Source organism: Ailuropoda melanoleuca, chromosome 14 (genome assembly GCF_002007445.2).
Source record: "Ailuropoda melanoleuca isolate Jingjing chromosome 14, ASM200744v2, whole genome shotgun sequence".
NCBI classification, from domain to species: Eukaryota; Metazoa; Chordata; class Mammalia; order Carnivora; family Ursidae; genus Ailuropoda; species Ailuropoda melanoleuca.
Genome location: NC_048231.1, coordinates 50,028,091 through 50,048,893, shown reverse-complemented (window position 1 = coordinate 50,048,893; position 20,803 = coordinate 50,028,091). Strand labels below are relative to the sequence as shown.

The 20,803-nt window shown below is 35.8% G+C and overlaps 1 protein-coding gene across 5 annotated transcripts in view; it reads left to right on the top strand.

Annotated features, from left to right (window-relative positions):
• ANKRD12 (ankyrin repeat domain 12) overlaps window positions 1-20,803 on the top strand; it is a 120,735-nt gene that overhangs the window by 485 nt on the left and 99,447 nt on the right. The window contains exon 1 of one of the 5 annotated variants that reach the window (XM_019797901.2): window positions 42-112. The exons of 3 other annotated variants lie outside the window; for them this stretch is intronic. The gene's annotated coding sequence lies outside the window, so the exon portion shown is untranslated. Of the gene's footprint in view, window positions 1-41; window positions 113-16,988; window positions 17,052-20,803 lie in introns of those variants that run through there. One more of the 5 variants, XM_019797900.2, reaches the window with a different exon arrangement.

The window sequence follows — 20,803 nt, the reverse complement described above, 5'->3', positions numbered from 1 at the left end:
CGGGGGTGGGGGCGCGCCCAGCCCGCCGCGCGCGCCCGTCCGCCCGCCGGGAGCCGGGGTGCGGGCGCGGCCCTGGAGAGCGCTGCGGCCCCACCCGGAGGGAGCATCGGAGGTACCGGGGTCCGGGGGAGAGGAGGATGAAAGGGAGAAGGGAAATTGCCGCTTTAATAATCTCAGGGAAAAGGAGAGCGGCACGCTGCAGTTCTGTCTTAAATGCCAGTGTAATCTGTCTTTGCCGCATTGGGCAATCGGTTCTCTTATGGTTCTGCAAGTGCTCATTCGAATGGTGTTGGTAGACCTTTGGAGCACGTCAGGCTCTTAGATCTCATTTTGAGGGGTAATATGGTGTGACGCATCCTCGAGGATCCCAAAGCGTTGAATAAACGGTTGTACAAAGAGGTTACCGAAGCCTAGCTGACAGCTGTTTTAATAATAACAGTAGGAAACAGTTTGGGATGGGAAGTTAACACTATTGCACCAGTTGAAACGTAAGAAACATTTTAAGCAGTGTAGTCGTTGACATTGTAATTTCCACCGGACACCCGCGGCTAAACTGCGAACGCGGGTGAAATGGGTTGCAGATTCAGTGATGTGTAAAGCCTTGGAATTATCTGTAATCCTGAAGTTGAAATGAACCTATGTTCTTCGTCATGTACTCCTTTATTTTAAAACGGTTTACGTAAATTATGAAGGAAGGCGAACTGGTAAAATAGCTATTTTAAAATAAATTGACTGTTTATTAAAAACATATGCTCAAGTAGGTTATTAAAAGTCTCGGGCACTGATCTGTTCAGTTTTTTCAGTCATTATACAAAGGCTTTCCTGGAGATTAGCTCAGAACTGGCAGAACATATGCTCTATTGGTGCCAAGTGGCTTAAAAACAAAATGAGATAGTGTTGACCGTATAAGATCAAGTCATTATATTAACTAATCTTGTTGGGAAAAGTCTTTAATTTGGGCTAAACGCAAAAAAAATAAAGACTAGAAATGTTTCCCCAGGAGATTATAGGAAGGAGGAGAAAGGTTTTACTACGTAAAGATCTTTTGTAGTTGACACGAAGAACTAATTAAATTTCTTTTAGAGGAAGGTCTGCAGTCGGTTTGACTAAAGTCAAGCTTAACTATTCAGGGTATGTGTTCTATTTTAGGGGCAGGCAAGGTGTTAAAATGAACTAAATTAAGTGCTAAGTGGTATTCATGGAAGGAAAAAAGTAAAAAACAAAAAACACCAGATGCCTTTAATGTTCTTCATCTCTATGATTTCCATAGTTGTTGTTACTATGGTTTTATGAGCAAGCAGAGCTGAGAAAGTGAAAATCTAGGGGCGAGTATTCCATGAGGAGTATTTGAGGAAGAATAGAGAGAACTAAAATATTCCGATGAGGGAAGAACTTAGTAGGTGAAAATATTTTGTTCAGTCTCTGGTTTTAGTTCTTGAATATCAGGAAGAAAAGAAAAAAAGCTTGAATTTTGTTTGGAGACAAGTGCCTACTCAGTGGAATGAATTTAAAACAAAGATGTTTTTATCAGGTGCTTATATATTCCTTTTTGTTCCAAAGAAGTTGTTGGAAAATGTGATAGTCTTCTAAGGTAGACTGTAGAAAATGGCAGTCAGTGGGATATTTGAAAAACACTTTTTTGGAAAAGAGGTCTTTATTCTATGGAGTAAGAAGAATAATAGGAAAAATATTCAACTTGTTGGTATTAATTGGCAGGTAGTTAAATTTTCTTCGCACGTTTTAAGAGCATTATTGCAGTCTGAAAAGAGAATGATCCATGAGATTATTTCCATCATAGTCCATAAGAGGTTTAGACTGCTTTCTTTATATAAACTTGATGATATTGAAAAAGTATCTATCAGGAAGGCATGAAAAAATTGATAATTGGAATAGTTTGCTTAAGAGTTGTTCACATTACTTTGTGACTTCAAGCTTGTTGCTAAAATTAACATTAACGTTATTTCTAAAATGCCTGTGCTGTGTAAAGGGTTCAGTCTTGGTGATTTGTCCTTAGAACTGGAAGGGACCTCAAATTTTCTAGTCTGTTTTCCTCAAGAGAAAATAAAGTCCTGGTAAGGTGAAAAGACTTACCCAAGTCAGTACAGCCTATTTAAAAAGTCTGGTTTGGGCCTAGAGATTCCTTTCTGTGAAAATGCTAATGTGTCTTTCTTTAAAAAGCAGCTTTATGGAGTAGTGGAAAAAATATGGAAATATAAATGGGAAGGCCCCAGTTTAAATTCTTGATTTAAAAAAAAATCTTGATTTATTACTTCCTAGAAGTAAGAACTCTGGTTCTTGACAAATCACATTAACATCTTCTTAATCTACAAAAAGTAATTTTCCTAAATAATTTACAGGGTTGTTGGATGGAACAAATGTGATTACATATGGAAAGCATGAGGTATACCGTAAACTTTTATACATATCAAAAGTGACAGTATTTAAAAAACAATTACAAGTTGACCGTGTTACAGCTTGTCTAGATCCCTAGGTTTTTGCTTAGCCTTAGCTTTATTGTTTCCAACACCTGCTGTTTTACAGATTATAACTCCCTGTAGATACATTTTCTGATCCCTACTTAGTTCTAATCTTAGTAAAGCCTCTTATGAACATTTTAGATATTGCAGTTGTTAGAGCCTGACTTCCTCTGGAGAATATGAAGTTTCTCCATATAGCATTTGAAAACATTCTCATTTACACTCATGCATGCATAATCTGTTTCTTTAACAGTGGCTTTTAAAAAGTAATAGTGAAAGTATCTTAGTTGCAATGTTAATTTGTCTGTTGCTAGTTTTCACATATGGCAATAACAGGAGATAATTTCCTTTATAAACTCAGGTTTGAATGGTTTGTGTTAGGTTATCTTGTACATCTAAATATATAGAAATGTTCAGACAGTTTTTGTTGGCTTTCGCTGTTTAAAGACCTTTTCTTCTAGTGCTTTAAATTGATGATACTGGAAACAAATACGTGAATATCATTTATTGTAGTTTTACATAGATTACCTGTAATCTTGAAGCTAAAAGTTATGATAAACATTTATTGAGCACTTAGAATATGAATGTATCTGTGTTCAAAGTTTTAAGTGAAATATTTAAGATAATTTTCAAAATAACCCTGTTAAACAGAGACTATTATTATTCTAACATATGGCTGAGGAAAATGAGGCTTTGAACTGTTATGTGATGTGTTGATATTCACAGACCTAAAAAAAAGTGACAGACTGTATTGTCCCGTTCTCAACCATTTGTCTGTGCTCTGCCTCTAATTAAGAGTGTTTAGCTGATTTTGAAAAGTTTTAAGGCAATGTTTCTTAAATTTCAGATTTTGTGAAAATGTCTAGGGGCCAGCTATTCTGACTTCTGTGTTGGTCAAAAAAACAAAAAGAAAAGTAGGCAGCAAGTCTTTTCTGAGATGTTGAGAAAACTACTGGGTTTTTTTATATTAGTTGTCAAAAGCAAATTAATCTCACCAGCTACAGAAGGACTACGGTTGTTAACATTACAAGAGATGATTTTTAACAAACTCTTCCTTCATGTTGGTGCCATTTTTCTAAAGAAATGTATGTGACTGGAGAAGAAAAGATCACTAACCAAACTCATTTAGGACTTTTATTAGTAATTTACTTTTATAGTAAATTTGTCCAGTTTAGAAAAATAGCATCCAAGACTAGATTTTCCAATTAATGAGACCCTCCAAAATTCTAAGAAATTCAAATTCTGAAATTGTTAGAAAATTAAGTTTAAACACAGAAATGCTTCCAGATTGAGATAAGTAGAAGAGGTGAACATGAAGCTGCAAGTAATAAGGTGGAAATAATTTTTTTCTTTGGAATCTTAAGTATGTCTCTTCTTTGGCCAATCCCTTAATATTTCACTAAAACTGTTTAAAAATACATAGTAGTTTACTTTTCTGGCTTTCGGTTTGTATTAGGGCCATAATTGGGGGAAGAATCACAAATATTAGTGATAAATATCATATTTTCTCTACTCTTTTAAAGATTTTTATTTTTAATGTCTATACCCAATGTGGGCCTCGAACTTAGGCCAAGATTGTCACATGCTCTACCGATGGAACCAACCAGACACCCCCAAAAATCGTATTTTTAAACTTCTTTGTTACTTGAAAGAGGTGTGAGAGAATCTTGCAGCTTCTCAGATTGTTCTTCCTCCTACAGAGGAGTGTTGTCTGCCTCCTGAATGCTAAGAGAGAACAAAAACCATGCTTGTGTGGTTCTCTCTTCCTAGAAATAGCTGTATTGACTCAGTATACAAGATAATAGTATGTAAGAATTATGGTGCTGTATAACTCATGAAGAATTTATTTATTTATTTGAGAGAGCATGCACAAGCACAAAGAGGGGGAGGGAGAAAGAAAATCCTCAAGCAAGACTTCCTGCTGAGTGGGGAACCCAATGTGGGGCTGGATCCCAGGACCCTGAGATCATGACCTGAGCTGAAATCAAGAGCCAAAATCAAGATGCTTAACTGACTGAGCCACCTAGACGTCCTAGTTCATGAAGTACTTTTTACATCAGATCCCTTGAATTTCACAACTAGTCTGAGATCAGCAAAATACTAGCTAACCTGATGGTGTTGAACCATGGGTAGTAGGATCCAGGTTAAAATTCTCTGGCAAAGTTCTGGCTCTTGAAATTCACTTGAGGAAGAGAAGCATTAGCAAATCTAAAGGAAGAGAGAAAAAACACACATACTCTTATTCTGTTTTTTTCTATCAAAGGCATGTTGTACACAGCTTTCTTTCTATTTTGTTATATCTCTTCTGAAACTTAAGCAGGGTGGAAGTAAATACTAAAAACATTCTTTATACCACTTTACTAATTAGTGGTGATTCCTAATGATGTTGAAGACAGGAGAAAATTAAAATTTTACGGAATGTTTCTTACCTTAATTTGCACAAAAATATAATAAGGCGGAAGAAAGCCTTGTTACATTCTGTTGTTCTATGCTAGTCTTGCAACCTCTGAGTTAAAGTAAGTTCTTTTTATGAGAGTTTAATTTTGAGTATTTGAAAGTTACTTGGTGATCAAGTTTAATTATATTGAGGTTTTGTACTGTTAGATACTTTCATATATGTTATTTTAATCAGTGATGGGAGTAGGTATCTTACAAATTTAGTTATGAAAATACTTCAAAAAGGTGTCACTGGAATATCTCCAACTTTAGATACTAGTACTCATGAACTAACTTGAAATAAGTGCTGTATAAATGTAAGTTTGTTACTTCAAGAGAAATTTTTCTTGGGATCAACTTAATTCATTTATAGATTTATGTTGAGGCGGATCTTCTACCGGTGGTTATTCAACCTTCAGAAATTATCCCTGTCTTCCAGTGTTCATTAAAACATCTCAAGAATAACGATAAATGTTCCCTTTAAGTTGCATTGAACAGAATAAAAAATATCTCCTTACTGAATTTCTGTTTGTCCTCCTATCATTGAAAGGAAACAGAAATGTTTGACAGCAAATTGGCTTACTCATTCTTCCTTTCCTTTGTCCTTTTTCTTCCTTCCTCGCTCCTTCTAGTTCAGACGCTAGTGTTCCTTTGCTTTTGCAGCCAGTGGAAAAAATCTATACCTATCTGTTGTTGGTTGACAACTTAAATTTGTGTTATTAAAGTATTAGCACTTACGTTTCACGGCTCTTGCTTTAATTATGGTATGAATATTGATTTTAGCTACAAGAATTTGGATCATTAGCTAATATATCAGGAAATAATCATTTGCATTTTCTCTTTTGTGAATTGACACTTGACATATCCTTTGGCCATTTTTCTCTCTTCTTTGTTCCTTCTTATTGGAAACTTCTAGGAGTGGCAATCAAGAATTTATAGAATTTCAAAAACACTTTTATTGTGTTTTCAAATTACAAAAATAATATATGCTTATTATTAAAATAAAAAACTGTGTAATAAAAGGGTTAACCTCCCCCTCTGGATATTCTTTGTGTATTAGAGATTGTTAATCTTCAATATGTGTTACTTATTTTTTCTAATTTATCATTTGAAACAGAACTTGCATTTTACAGCTTTTTGGCAAACCCCAGAAGAAACTGGCTCTCTCCTAACTGTTACCTTATTTAGATTATAACTCTTTGGGCTCTTTTATTATTCCTTCATACCCTGAGTCCATGAATTCCTCCTGCCTATAATTTTTGTGAACTCAATTGTTAGGGAAGAAGTAGTAGAAAACAGTGAGAATCCTTTGAGCATAGGGGAAAACTGGAGTCTCACATTTAAGTCATGTACATTATGAAGTGCCAAAGACTGGTACAGGTGTAATTACAAGTGTTCTGTGATTGGTAATAGGCTCTCCACATAACTTTTCATTAACTCCTTACAGTGACCTTGTGAAGTTTATCTTATTCCCACATTTTTTTTTTATTTTTAAGTAATCTCTGTGCTTAAGGTGGGGTTTGAACTCAAGACCCAGAGATCAAAAGTCACATGCTCTTCCTACTGAGACAGCCAGGCACCCTGTATCTTATTCCGATTTTAGAGATGAGATTTGATTAAAATTTGTGACTGTATTGTTTCCTCACAAAAGTACACCTTCAAAGAAGTTGGTGGTATTATTACGAGAGAAAAGGATAAAATAACAGATACATTTTTACCCTTTTAGGGAAAATAATTATTTTGTGTTAGGATTATGGATTTTTACAAAGGGTGAAAGGGCTGAATGATCCAGTCTGACGGTGTGATAATTTATCTCTGGGTATTGAATTTGAAAGTAACTAGAATTTTTATCTTTTTACTTTTGAATCTTCAAGTTGAACAAATATTACGGATATAATGAAGAAGATTTTAAACATTTCATAGTTAACAGATTTTAAATAAATGTTTCTATGAACAGCATTGCACTTATCATTGTTGAGGCCAGGTGTTTGGAAAAATATATGCAAAGACAGTGTTATGGTCTCTGTCTTTTTTAAGGGTTTACGCTCAATGAACAAAACATAGACATGTGAAATAGGACAGTGTTCTTTTTTTTTTTTTTTTTTTTAAGATTTTATTTATTTGAGGAGGGTGGAGAGCATGAGCGGGTGAGGAGCAGGGAGAGACGGACAAGCAGACTCCATACTGAGTTAGAGCCGGATGCGGGACTTGATCCTATGACCCTGAGATCATGATCTGAGCTGAAATCAAGAGTTGGACGTGTAATTGACTGAGTCACCCAGGCACCCCAGGACAGTATTATTCTTAAACATCTGAATTTTTTTCTGGTTGGTGTAGAAAGGAACGTGGTAAGCCCTGCAAGGACGTAGATCGTGTCTGTCTTGTTTGGTGTTGTACACCCGAATTTCATCACACTGTAAAGAGTCACTGTATATTTATTGAATGACCGAGAATCACCCCAGTGCCAGTGACAGGAGAATGGTTTGATTGGCATAAGAAGACTAAGGGGAAAAAGATAGGTAGCACATGAAATTACTAGGGTGAGGGGCTTATTAATAAAAATGAATTTTCAAGATGGGAAATGATGTATTGCAGATTTCCTTAGAAAACAATTATAGAAATTCTATGGAATTCAATGAGAGACAAGAAGATCATTGATAAGGTTGTTAGGTTTTAAGTCCCATTGCTCTAAGCACATACCTGAAGAAGACAGCATTCTCTGCTTGTATGGAGCTTAAAATCTAGCAGGAAGAGCTAGTTACTTAAAGCAAGGATCCATATTTAGGGAGAGGTTCTGTAAACATTTTGAAATTATATTGTAAATTCTTTAGTGAATATACTTTCAGGGTCTGAAATAGGTCTGTCCAAAAAGACTAAGAATTACTGACCTGAAAATTTAAGTTCAGTTTTAATCTGGAATTATTATATTCTTAAATAGTCCTAAACTTGTGTTTTTAGGCATTATTTTTATAGTATATTTCATTTCCATTTGATAGATAAAGCTGTTTTAATATTGGTACTATCAGTGAGATTTGCCTTTTTTTCCACTTTATAACATTTGTGTGGTTATGTATCCAGAAATGTTTTCTTTTAAAAGTGAAACAAAACATGCATGTATTCTTTCCCGTGGGGATTGGAATTTTTCACAATACTACCCTTTTCTTGTTAGTTTCTTACAGTTATTTTATTTTATTTTATTTTTAAGATTTTATTTATTTATTCGATAGAGATTGAGACAGGCAGCGAGAGAGGGAACACAAGCAGGGGGAGTGGGAGAGGAAGAAGCAGGCTCATAGCAGAGGAGCCTGATGGGCTCTATCCCACAATGCCGGGATCACGCCCTGAGCGGAAGGCAGACGCTTAACCGCTGTGCCACCCAGGCTCCCCTCTTACGTTATTTTAATGCATTGAATTTACTCTGTTCCGTTTCCCCCATTACTGTACTTCTCCTTATTAATCTCTTCAGTATACTTTGGTAAGGGACTGGTTTATAATTCTAATTGTTGTGGCCTAAAAAAGCTACCAGTAATTGATACATATATTACATATATATTACATATAAGCCAGTTTAGAGCATGTTTTCTTTTAAATGCCCTGAAATATGCACTAATCCTGAATTCTTGTGATAGTGTAGTAAGTTGGTTATGTTGGACCATATGCAGGATGCAGAAAAAGTGAGGTAGGAGGTAAGTACTGAAATAAAGCCCAAACAATTTAAAACCCTGGTGTGAAGTCACATAAAAGCTATAAATTTTGGCTCTAGTTTGAAGCAGTGTTACAATCCATGCTATAGTTGGGTCAGGGTAGGAATAGTGTGGTATGCAGATTAGAAATAATTTAATACTTCCACCAGCATTGCTCTCTAAGGTACTGATTTCAGAAGTTTCTCAACTGCATAAAGAGTTTGGGCATAGATAAGATGAGTTTCAGGATCACAGGTTTATAATTATAGAAGCAATGATTCTTGTAAAGTATTCTTTTTTTTTTTTAACGCCATGACCTTTATCCTAAATCTCTTATATTTTTATGTACCAATGTTAAAAGTACACCAAATTATCTGAGCAGTTAAAAATCCTTCCATTGGAAGGTAAAATATGTGCCCTGTCATTTTAAGAGAAAGCAGTAAAATTGAGTTAGGGCATTACTTGGGATTAAACTGTGAGGAGTATTTACAATGGCACCAGATTTATGTTGCAAAGATCAGTTGCTTGTCTCTTGAGGGGCAGGAGAGGGGACAAAGTTAAAATACCAAAACCTTTTTATTTTGAAATATTTCAAATAATATCAAAGGTACAGGAAACAGCATAACGAACTTCCTGGGCACCTATCACCAGTTTAAGAATTAAACATTACAAATTCAGTAGAAGCCCCCTATATACTTTTCCTGGAGCCATTTCCTCGCTCCCTCAGGGGAATTCCTATCTCCTTTTCTTTGTACAAACTTCCCAACAGTGGCATTTCCCTTTCTCTAAACCTATGTGATTTTGTTTCTTTCTTCAAAGTTCACTTCAGTGACCTCTTTCCATTTTAACTTTATTGCATATTGTACATAACAGTAGGAGTGGTCTGAGAAGGGGAGTTGAAAATGAAATTGTGTACCTGAGGTAAAAATCCACCTTAAAATCTAGGCAAGGGAAAGTTAGATTTCAACACTGTACTATATGCAGAACAGAGTGGATAAAGTAGACGTAAGAATAACCTAACAACGTAATTGTTTTTAGGAAGATTAGTCTGAATGGAGCAGTGTGGAGTAGTGGGTCTGAAAGGAAGTGATGATTTCCTAACTCATTTTGGTTGACTTTTTTTCCTCCTAATTACTGTACATTGGTGAGATTTTTTTACTTGGCTTCCAAACACTTTACCATTTGACAGAAGAGAAAGGATTTGGTGACAAAATGCTTAATAATGAGTGTTTCTAGTTTTCAGGATTTGGAGAATTATTCCTGACCCCTTTTAGAATCTGTTGACAGTGAAGTGAATACATAGATTCTATTAGATTTCTGCTTTAGCCATTGGTAATTTTTTCAGCTCCCAGTGCCAGCAATGCAAGGAAAGCTATGCCTAACCATTTTCTCTGAGCTGTTGCAGCCCTCTACTGGTCTATGGAAGTTGCACAATTTAGAATCCTATAGGGCTAGAGTCAGTAACTCAGCAACTTATTTATAGAATCTTCAAACTTTAGAAGTCATTTATGCCACCTCTCTCAATTGCAGATAAGTATTTTATATAATACACCTTAACAGTTGTGGAAATAAATGTATATGTAGATTTATTAGATATCCAGGGCAAAGAGATCATTGTAACACAACTTCCTGTATTACTTTCTTTAAGAGTTTAGATATATTGTTAGAATGTGGCCCTTTATGGTCCTGTGTTTGACAGTGTCAAAAAACCTCTTTTTACCACTAATCTCTTTTGTAAATATTGTGTAATAAAGGAATGAGAATTTTGCTTTTTAAAATGAGATATTATTTAGTTGCTACTGTTAGGAGATAAATACAACAGACAAATGTTAATTGCTTCTTTTAAATTATTTTCTTTTTTTAAGATTTATTTATTTGAGAGTGTGTGCATATGTGTTGGGAGGGGCAAAGGGAGAGGGAGAGAATCTCAGGCAGACTTCTCACTGAGCGTGTTGCACACTGCCCCGCTTCCACATGCAGGGCTCGATCCCATGACTCTGAGATCATGACATGAGCCCAAATCAAGAGTAGAATGCCCAACTGACTGAGCCACCCAGATGCCCCTTAAATTGTTGTATTTTAAATTGCTTTCAGCAACTTCCTGTTGTTAGAGCCAGAAACTTGGGTGTCATTCTAACCTCCTTGCTCTTGTTTACTGTTCTTCCGACCTCACAATCTGATCATTATACTTTAAGTGGTCTACTTGTCTCTCATCTGGTTTTTCTTTATCTGTCTTCCAAAGTTTCACCAGCAACACCTTTCTGAACACTACTTGAATTATGTCATTGCCTTTTTAAAAGTCTCAAAGTGGTTTTTGTAATCATTAAGATCAAACAACACAGTCACAAGGTGCTTCATGATGTGATCCCTTCCTACTTTCTTTAGATTCATTTTCTACCCATTGTGCTTCAAGGTTTGCTATCCTTTCAGTGTGGCCTGCTTTCTTGTGTGGGAGTATGTGTCCATACCTGTGCACATGCTTATCCTTCTCCCTCTACAGCCCTGTCCATATCTACCTGCCTGGTGGTCATCCTTAATGTTGGATGTAGTGGACTATCTTAGTGTTATCTCTTCTTGAAATTCCCCAACCACACCCCCGTATATATGCACCTGAGTTGGGTGATCTCTTTGTGGTAGTGCTGCCTTATTTCTGTAACATTTATTGTTCCATATACTAATTAACTTGTCTTTTGCCCCTTAAAAACAGTAAATTTCCTTTAGGCTGGAATTGTGTCTTGTTTATCTTTAATTCCATTACTTAGCATATAGATGCTTTAGTAAATGTTAAGTGATTGAAAATTGTATGAGTGGGGCGCCTGGGTGGCTCAGTCAGTTAAGCGTCTGCCTTCCGCCCAGGTCATGATCCCAGGGTCCTGGGATCAACCCCCACATCGGGCTCGCTGCTCAGCAGGGAGTCTGCTTCTCCTTTTCCCTCTGCCCCTCCCTCTGCTCATGCTCTCTCTCTGTCAAATCTTTTTAAAAAATTTACCTGAGCAAAGTGAGGTATGATATCTAAAGGAAATACCTATAGTTAAATAGTTGAGCATCACATACTCATTTTTTGAAGTTACAAGGAGAATCAGTTCTTCTAGACCAATTCTTATTGGGTATACTTTCACCCTCTGTCTATATTGAGGAAAGAGTCGGGGGAGATAAAGAATGGTAGAATTTTAGAGCTGGAATGGACCTAATTTTAAAATGAGAAAACTGCGGGGCGCCTGGGTGGCACAGCGGTTGAGCGTCTGCCTTCGGCTCAGGGCGTGATCCCGGCGTTCTGGGATCGAGCCCCATGTCAGGCTCTTCCACTGGGAGCCTGCTTCTTCCTCTCCCACTCCCCCTGCTTGTGTTCCCTCTCTCGCTGGCTGTCTCTGTCAAATAAATAAATAAATAAATCTTTAAAAAAAAATAAAATGAGAAAACTAAGACCCAAAGAGTTACTTAGAGTTACATAAGAACTCAGGTCTTCTAATACTTATTTTGCTAAATTTCTCCTAATATGTTTTGCCTTAGGCTTGGCTGGGATTAGTTGATACTGGTTGTTTATATTTCAGGCAATTGGAGTATCTAAATATTACTCTGTTTCATACCATAGGTTTACTTTTGTGGAATTTTGAAAGTAATAATACACATATAGCTAAACCAAATTGACCATTTATCTTGTATTTACTTTGAATAGTCTTCTGAATTACCTGCCATGGTTAGATTCCTGAAAGATATAGTATTTAGCACCAATCCAAAAGCAGGCTGTATTTACTGGATTGAGCTTCTGTCCTGAATCTTTGCCTTCCTTTCCTCTTCTGGTGGCTGGGTTAGAAAACATAAAACACATAAAAGTACCTTTTACTTTCTTCTACCTCTGTCTGAGGCAGTCTCTCACCTGTCATCTCATTATACTTTCTCATAGAACATTACAGTTCTCCAGAACAAACCAAGTGGAAGTTGACCTATTTTATTATTTTTTTAATTTGAATTTTTTTAAAAAGATTTTATTATTTATTTATTTGACAGAGATAGAGACAGCCAGCGAGAGAGGGAACACAAGCAGGGGGAGTGGGAGAGGAAGAAGCAGGCTCACAGCGGAGGAGCCTGATGGGGGGCTCGATCCCATAACGCCAGGATCACGCCCTGAGCGGAAGGCAGACGCTTAACCGCTGTGCCACCCAGGTGCCCCTTAATTTTAATTTTTTAGACTATACAAGTAATACATGATCATTATAAAAGTTAATATAAAACTGTATAAAATAGACCATAAACTTTCCTTAAGGACTTTTAAGGACATTGTTGAGGACAGTTTATTTTAAAGGATGTGGATGTTTGTCTTCATCTTTTGCATGCTGTTGGTTTGGAATACAATTTCTTGGTCTGGAATACAACCATCGTATTCTTGTGGGAAAATGTTATGGAATAGCTGCCAGAAAATATTGTAGTGAAAGTCAACCATTGGTGTGATAAAGAATGCACAATCCCCTTTCATAGACTGAATTCTCCCTTGAATGGTTTAAGTAGTTAAGTGGGGGGACAGTCCAGTTAATATCTCAGAAACACGCCATTTATTGTGAGGCCTTTTCCATTATTTTTGTTTTTTATTTTGGTCAGGTTGAGAGAGTGAGTGAGAGAGCACACAAGCAGGGAGAGAGTGGCATGCAGAGGGAAAAGCAGGCTCCCTGCTGAGCAAGGAGCCAGATGCCGGACTCCTGGGATCATGACTTGAGCTGAAGGCAGATGCTCAATGGACTGAGCCACCCAGGCGTCCCTTAGAACCACTTTTAAAATGTGAGGGAATTAAGCTGTATGGTCTTTAAGTAGGGAATACTTAGTATTTATGTGTAATGGTTTATACTTTTTTGCTTGGGGGGAAATAAGGATGTCATAATTTTTTAATAATTTAAGCTATCATTTTTGCATTTATAGAAAAATAGAATTTGGAGTGAAATTATTCTAAACCTCTTATTCTGGAATCACAATTTTGGAAGGATAGGAGGTCTGCATTGTCATCTAGCCTAACATTACTTTTAAGAAGAAATAGAAATATTGAGATGTGATAAAGGTCAACCAAAAAGTCAGTGGTAGGTCTCAGAATACTGTCTTGGATTTCAGGTTCCAAGATAAAATCATAAAGAAAGTGATGGTCACTTCCCTAACTGAATGACTCTTAAGGATCATTAATTCTGTTGCTATAATTTGATCCTTTACTAGTTGCCTTTTTTTTTTTTTTTTTTTTAAAGATTTTACTTATTTATTCGACAGAGATAGAGACAGCCAGCGAGAGAGGGAACACAAGCAGAGGGAGTGGGAGAGGAAGAAGCAGGCTCATAGTGGAAGAGCCTGACGTGGGGCTCGATCCCATAACACCGGGATCACGCCCTGAGCCGAAGGCAGACGCCCAACCGCTGTGCCACCCAGGCGCCCCTGCCTTTTTTTTTTTTAAACAATTTTGGAGGAAGCATTTTTACCCCCAAAGCAGCTGCAACCTAGTGAAAGCTGAAACAGGAAAAATGGAATTCTCATTCCATGCTTATGGTTCTATCTTTACTTTCTTTTTGTAGAATGTAAAATTAGTAGTGAATTTAGAGGGCAGTGTTTGAATATTTTATATGTTCCAACGACTATGCTAAGATATCATTTTATTACTTTCCATATCTTTATTAGTTGAGCTTTATCGCTTTATAATATAGATGAAGAATTTAAGTAACTTTAACTTTGTTTTTCAGTTGTATTTAATCTAAAGTGGACGTTTTGGAGACTTCTAGACAAAATGGTAGACTGGGGAAGTTGCCTTCTTTTTCAAATATGTGGAAATGCTAGATAAAAATAAAACATGTAAAAAATACACAGCTGAGTTTGAAAGCTAGAAAGAGGAATCTGCAGGTGCCTGAAATGGAAAAAGGATTCATCATCATCATAGAAAACAGAAAATGAAGCCCTTTCCTATAAAGGAAACAGATACTCCTTAGCCTGTGAGCTTTAATGCAGTGGTGGAATCCACAGGCCCAGGAATGGCTGAGAGTTGAGCCCAGACCAGGAAAGGTCTGAATTATTCATGATGGGGTAAACAAACAAACAAACATAGTCTAACTACCTGCCTGGGTTTATTTTTCCTGGTACATCTTCTTCCTGTCTCTTTTATTTTCAACCTTTTTAGTATCCTTTTGTAGTTTCTTTTACAAAGTATGTTGCTGAATCTTATTTTTATCCAGCCGCAGAGATTCTTATCTTTTGATTAATGAGTTTAATCCATTTTCATTTATTATAATAATGCATTGGAAATTATTTACACCCTGTTTACTAAACTTCTAGTTAATTTTCTAGTTTTTTATTCCTAATATATACACGTGTGCGCGTTTGTGTGTGTGTATATATACGTATATATGTAATATACATAAAATATATATCTTCCCTCCAAACAAGACAAGTTCTTTAATTGCTTTCTCACTGTCCACTTGTCTGCTCCACCCCACCCTCCACCCTCAGTTTCCCAGTAGCCATGTTGAAGTTCTGTTGAATTTTACTTCTGGATTGTTAGGGGTTTTCAAGCATCCATCCATCCTTTTTCTTACCTTTTATATAAAATGTGCTTTATTAGGTTATTTACTCACTCTTACTAGCATGTATCATGTGTAGTGCCCTCACAGATTTATTTCAGTTCTTATTTGAGTGCCTATATAAAAGCAGTTTCAACAGGGTGTTTGTACATAAACATTCTAAGGCTTTTTATGCCTGAAAATATCTTTAGGTAACCCTCGCTTTTAAATAATAGATTAGTTTAATTACAGATTTTTGGTGTGAAATTCTTTTCCTTTAGTATTTTGAAAATATCATTGCATTATCCTTTTGCTACTGGTGTTGCGTTTTGGAGGTTCTGATATCCATTTGATTTCTTTTCCTTTCAGAGTGAACTGTACTTCCTCTCTAGAAGATTTTGAAATTTTTGTCTTTTCCAATTTATGATGTGTCTGAGTGTAATTACTTTTCTGGCTTATTTCATTTATTGATTCAGCCAATACTTATTCAGAATCTACTGAGTGCCAGGATGTATTCTAGAAACTTTAATCTGAGGTCTTTCTTCTTTTCATCAATTCTGAAAAATTATTGATTTTTTTCAAATATTTTGTTTTCTCCAATTTTTTTCTTTCTGAGAATTTTATTATATGGATTCTGTTGTTTCTAACTTCTTTATATCTCTTAATTTTAATATTTTCCCTTTTTTGTTTTTTTAATCCCCTTTTAATGCCTTCTGCAACGATCCTCTACCTGATCTTCTGGCTCATTAATTTATTCTTTGGCTTATCCATTTTATTATTTATCAGATTTATAAAGTTCTTTATTTTAGCCATTTTCTTTTCTACTCTGTATTTCTTCTTGGTTCTGTTTAGTCTTGCTGCGTATTATCAATCTTCTCTTATCTCTTTGAGGATTTTGAATGCTTTAAAAATTGCTCCATAATTCTTCATATAGTGTACATAGTTCGAGTTTAGATTTTATTCTAAGTTCAGTGGGAAGTCAATAAAAAAATTAAGCAGGGCAGTGGTATCATCCAGTTTGTAGTTTTAAAAGATCCCTCTGCCACCTGTAGAAGATGTGTATAGGGGTGAGAGAGAGGAAGAGGAAGGAAGAAGGGAGGTAAGAATAGAAGCAATGGAAATCATTTGTGAAGTTTTTGCAGTAGCCTGTTCAAATGATAATAGGAGCTCGGGATGGGTAGCAATCAAGATGAAAGGACATAGATTTAATTTGGGTTATGTAGTAGAGATGGAGTCAACATTTCTGGATTTTTTGGCTTAAAGTGATGGATGGACGGTGGTGCCATTTCTTGAAATGGAGAAGTTGGATGGGGGTGTGGAGGAGAAAATTTGACAGGGAAAATCAAGAATTCTCTATTGTCTTTTTTAGTTTCATATGCCTATTAGACATTGATGTGAAGATGGCAAATAGATAGTTGGATATATAAATAGAGAGTTTTAGATAAGGTTTAAAGGTACAGAGTTAGATGTCATTGGCATTTCAGTGGTACTTAAAGCCATGAATCTGGATTAGGTCATCTAGGGAGTGAGAATAGAAAAGGGTCTAGGATCCAGTCCTGAGGCACTCCCAACATTTACAGGTTCTACAGAAGAGGAAATGTCAAGAAAAAAAATAGGTTTTTTTGTATTGTTTGCACAATTTTCAGCATAAAAGATGTACTATACTTTGTTTAATCAGGTTTTTATAAATGGATATTCAGATTTTTTTTTTTCTCCCAGTATTTAGGGCATACAAGTAACATTTTAGTGGATGTCTTTTTTTTTCTTTTTTTAAGATTCTGTTTATTTATTTGAGAGAGAGCACTCGAGTGGCAGGGGAGGAACAGAGGGAGAGGGAGAAGCAGACTCCAAGCCCGCTGTTGGGCTCCATCTCACAACCCTGAGATCATGACCTGAGATCAAGAGTTGGACGCTTAACTGATTGAGCCACCCAGGTACTCTGGATGTCTTTATAATCTTTGCGCATCTCTGTAGCATACATGTAGTATAAATTACTAAAAGTTGAATTATTAAGACAGAAGACTGCATTTATATTTTAATGACTCAACTAAATTCCTTTCCAAAGAGGTCATCCCAGTTTCATCACCATTAGCAATGTTAAGAGTCTTCAGGTTTCCCTGAACCCTTGCCAACACAGCCTTAATCTTTATTAAGTCTTTTAAGTGAAAAGGTGACTCATTATTTTATGGTTTTAAAATTATGAAATGGATTTGAATACTTCTCTGTGTTTTCTTGTTCCTTAAACTGCCTCTTCGTAGCTTCTGTTTTTGTGGGGGTTTTTTGGTAAGTTGTCTGTTTTCTAGTGACTTGTTTAAAACTCTTTGATTATTAGTCCTTTCCATTTGTATTGCAGATGTTTTCATTTGTTGTCTGATTTCTGTTCATGATATTTGCATTTCTAGTTTACAGTTTTTATTTAGGATTTCTAACAAAATGATTTTCGGCTTTTATATCACATTTTAGAAAAACTTACCTATCTTAAAGAATTCCTAGTATTTTTTTTTAAGATTTATTTATTTATTAGAGGAAGAGTGAGCACAAGCGCAAGTGGGAGGGGCAGAAGGAGAGGGAGAGATAATCTCAAGCAGACTCCCTACTGAGTCTGGAACCCCGTGCAGGTCTCATCTCATGACCCTAAGATCACAATCTGAGTCAAAACCAGGAATCAGAGGCTTAACTGCACCACCCAAGCACCCCTCTCATATTTTTGTGGCTTAATTTTTATGTTTATTTCTTTGACCCAGGTTTCAACATTTTTAACTTGTCAAAATTATTCTAAAATTTATTTAGTGAGAATTGGAAAGACAATTATGAAAAAAAATTATGGACTAAAATTTATTATAAAGTATACAAAAAAGTATAAAAAATAAAATACTCAAATGCAAAAGAACAAAACTGTAGAGTACTGGTACAAGAATGGAAAGACCAAGTACTGAAACAGACTAGAAACCCAGACTAGAAGACAGATATGGGGATATAAAGGAATAAGAATGATATTAAACATTGGCATTACAGATAGATGGGTAGAGTTAAATGTCAAAAGAAGTTAAAGGAAGTAGGAGTGAGTATATTTTCTGATTTCGAAGTAGAGACAGTTTAAGCCTAAAAGAAAAGGAAGGGCTCATAAGGAAAATGCAAGCATAAAAATGTATTTTTGATAGTACATTGTACAGTCTGTTGGACACCTGTGTTCATAGCATTATTCATAGTGGTCAAGAGGTAGAAACAACCTCAGTGTCCATCAATGGATAAACTAATTGTGGTATATACATGCAATGGAGAGAGTATTAATTTAGCCTTTGAAAGGAAGGAAATTCTGACACGTTACTACATGGGTGAACTTTGAAGACATGCTGAATGAAATAAGCCAGTTATAAAAAGACAAATATTATAAAATTTCCACATATACATGGTATCTAGACAGTTAAATTTATAGAGACAGAAAGTAAAATGGTGGTTACCAGTGGCTGGGAGAAGTGGAAATGGGGAATTATTGTTTAATAGGTATAGAGCTTCAGTTGGGGTATGAAAAAGTTCTGAAGATGAATGTGGTGACGCACAACAGCATGAATGTACTTAATGCCACAGAATCATACACTTCCAAGAAATAACAAGTGATTGTGAGGATGTGGAGAAAAGGGTATCCTTGTGCGGTGTTGGTGGGAATGTAAACTTGTGCAGTCATTATGGAAAACAGCATGGAGATTCCTCAAAAAATTCAGCAGTTGCAGTTCTGGATATCTTTCCAAAGAAAATGAAAACACTAACTCAAAAAGATTTATTCACTTCCGTGTTCATTGTAGCATTATTTGCAATAGAAACAATCTAAGTGTCCGTTGGTAAATGAATGAATAAAGATGTGGTATATGTGTACAATGAAATGTTATTCAGCTGTTAAAAGAATGAAGTCTTGCCATTTGCAACAACATGGGTGGACCTTGAGGGCATTACACTCAGTGAAATAAGTCAGACAGAGAAAGACAAATATCATATGATCTCACATGTGAAATCTAAAACAAAACAAAAACACAAAGCTCATAGATACAGAGAACATACTGCTGGTTACCAGAGGTGGTAAGCGGGGCTTAGGCAAAATAGATGAAAGGTAAGTTGGCTTGTAAACAGATGGCTTCAATGGTGAATTTTACCAAGTATTCAAATAAATTAATACCAGTTCTTCTCAAACTCTTCCACAAAATAGAACAGGGGGGAATTCTTCCAAAATAATTTTATGGGGCCAGTGTTATCCTGATAACCAAAACCAGACAAGATAACACAAGAGAAGAAAAATTGCCACCACTATCCATGATGTGAATATACATAAAAAATTTCTCAACAAATATTACCAAACCAAATTCAGCAGTACGCCAAAAGGATCATACATGATGATCAGATGGGAGTTATTCCAGGTATATGGGGATGGTTCAACATCCTCAGATCAGTCAATGTGATATAGCATATTGAAAAATAAAGGGTAAAAATCATATGATATCAATACGTGCAGAAAAAGCAATCGACAAAATTCAACATCCATTTATGAAGAAAAAATACATTCAACAAAGCCAGGTATAGATGGAATATGCCTCAGCATAATAAAGGTCATATGTGCCTTGACTTAATAAAGGTCAAAGCTCAGAGCTAATGTTAGAGTCAATAGTGGAAGGTTGAAAGCATTTCATCTGCAATCAGGAACAAGACAAAGGATGTCCGTTCTTGCTATTTTTATTCAACACAGTACAGGTAGTCCTAGCCACAGCAGTTGGGCAAGAAAAAGAAATAAAAGACATCTAAATTGGAAAGGAGGGGTAAAATTGTCATTGCAGATGACGTGATTATATATATTGAAAACTTTACCAAAAAACTATTAGATCTGGTAAACAAATTCAGTAAAGTTTTGGGATATAAAATCCATATACAAAATCTGTTGCATTTCTGTATACTAATAATGAAATGTGAAAAAGAGAAATGAGGAAAACAGTCCCATTTACAGTTGCATCAAAAAGAAAAAACTACCTAAGAATAAATTTAACTGAAGAGGCGAGGCCCTGTGTATTGAAAACCAGAAGACGTTAATGAAAGCAGTTGAAGATGACACAAATGGAGAGATGTTCTGTGCTGATGGATTGGAGGAATCAATATTGTTAAAATGTCCATACTAGCCAAAGCAATCTATAGATTGAGTGCAATCCCTATCAAAATTCCAGTGGCATTTTTCACAGAAATAGAACAAACAAATTTCTGTGGAACCACAAAAGACCTCAGATAGCCAAAGTAGTAGTCTTCAGAAAGAACAAAGCTGAAGGCATCACGCTCCTTGATTTCAAACTATATTACAAAGCTGTAGTAATTAAAACAGTATGTTACTGGCATAAAAAGAGGCACAGAGGTCATTGGAGCAGAGTAGAGAACTCAGAGATAAACTTATACATACATGGTCAGTTAATTTACAACAGAGGAGGCAAGAATATACATGGGGAAAGGACGGTTTCTCCAATAAACGGTCTTGGGAAAACTGGACTACTATCTTGTACCCTAAACAAAAATCCATTCAAAGTTAAAGAGCGTAAGTCATGAAACCATAAAATTCCTAGAAGAAAACAGGTGTTGAGCACCTTGACATAGGTCTTGGCAATGATATTTTGTTTTGTTTTGTTTTTGTAATGATTTTTATTATATTATGTTAGTC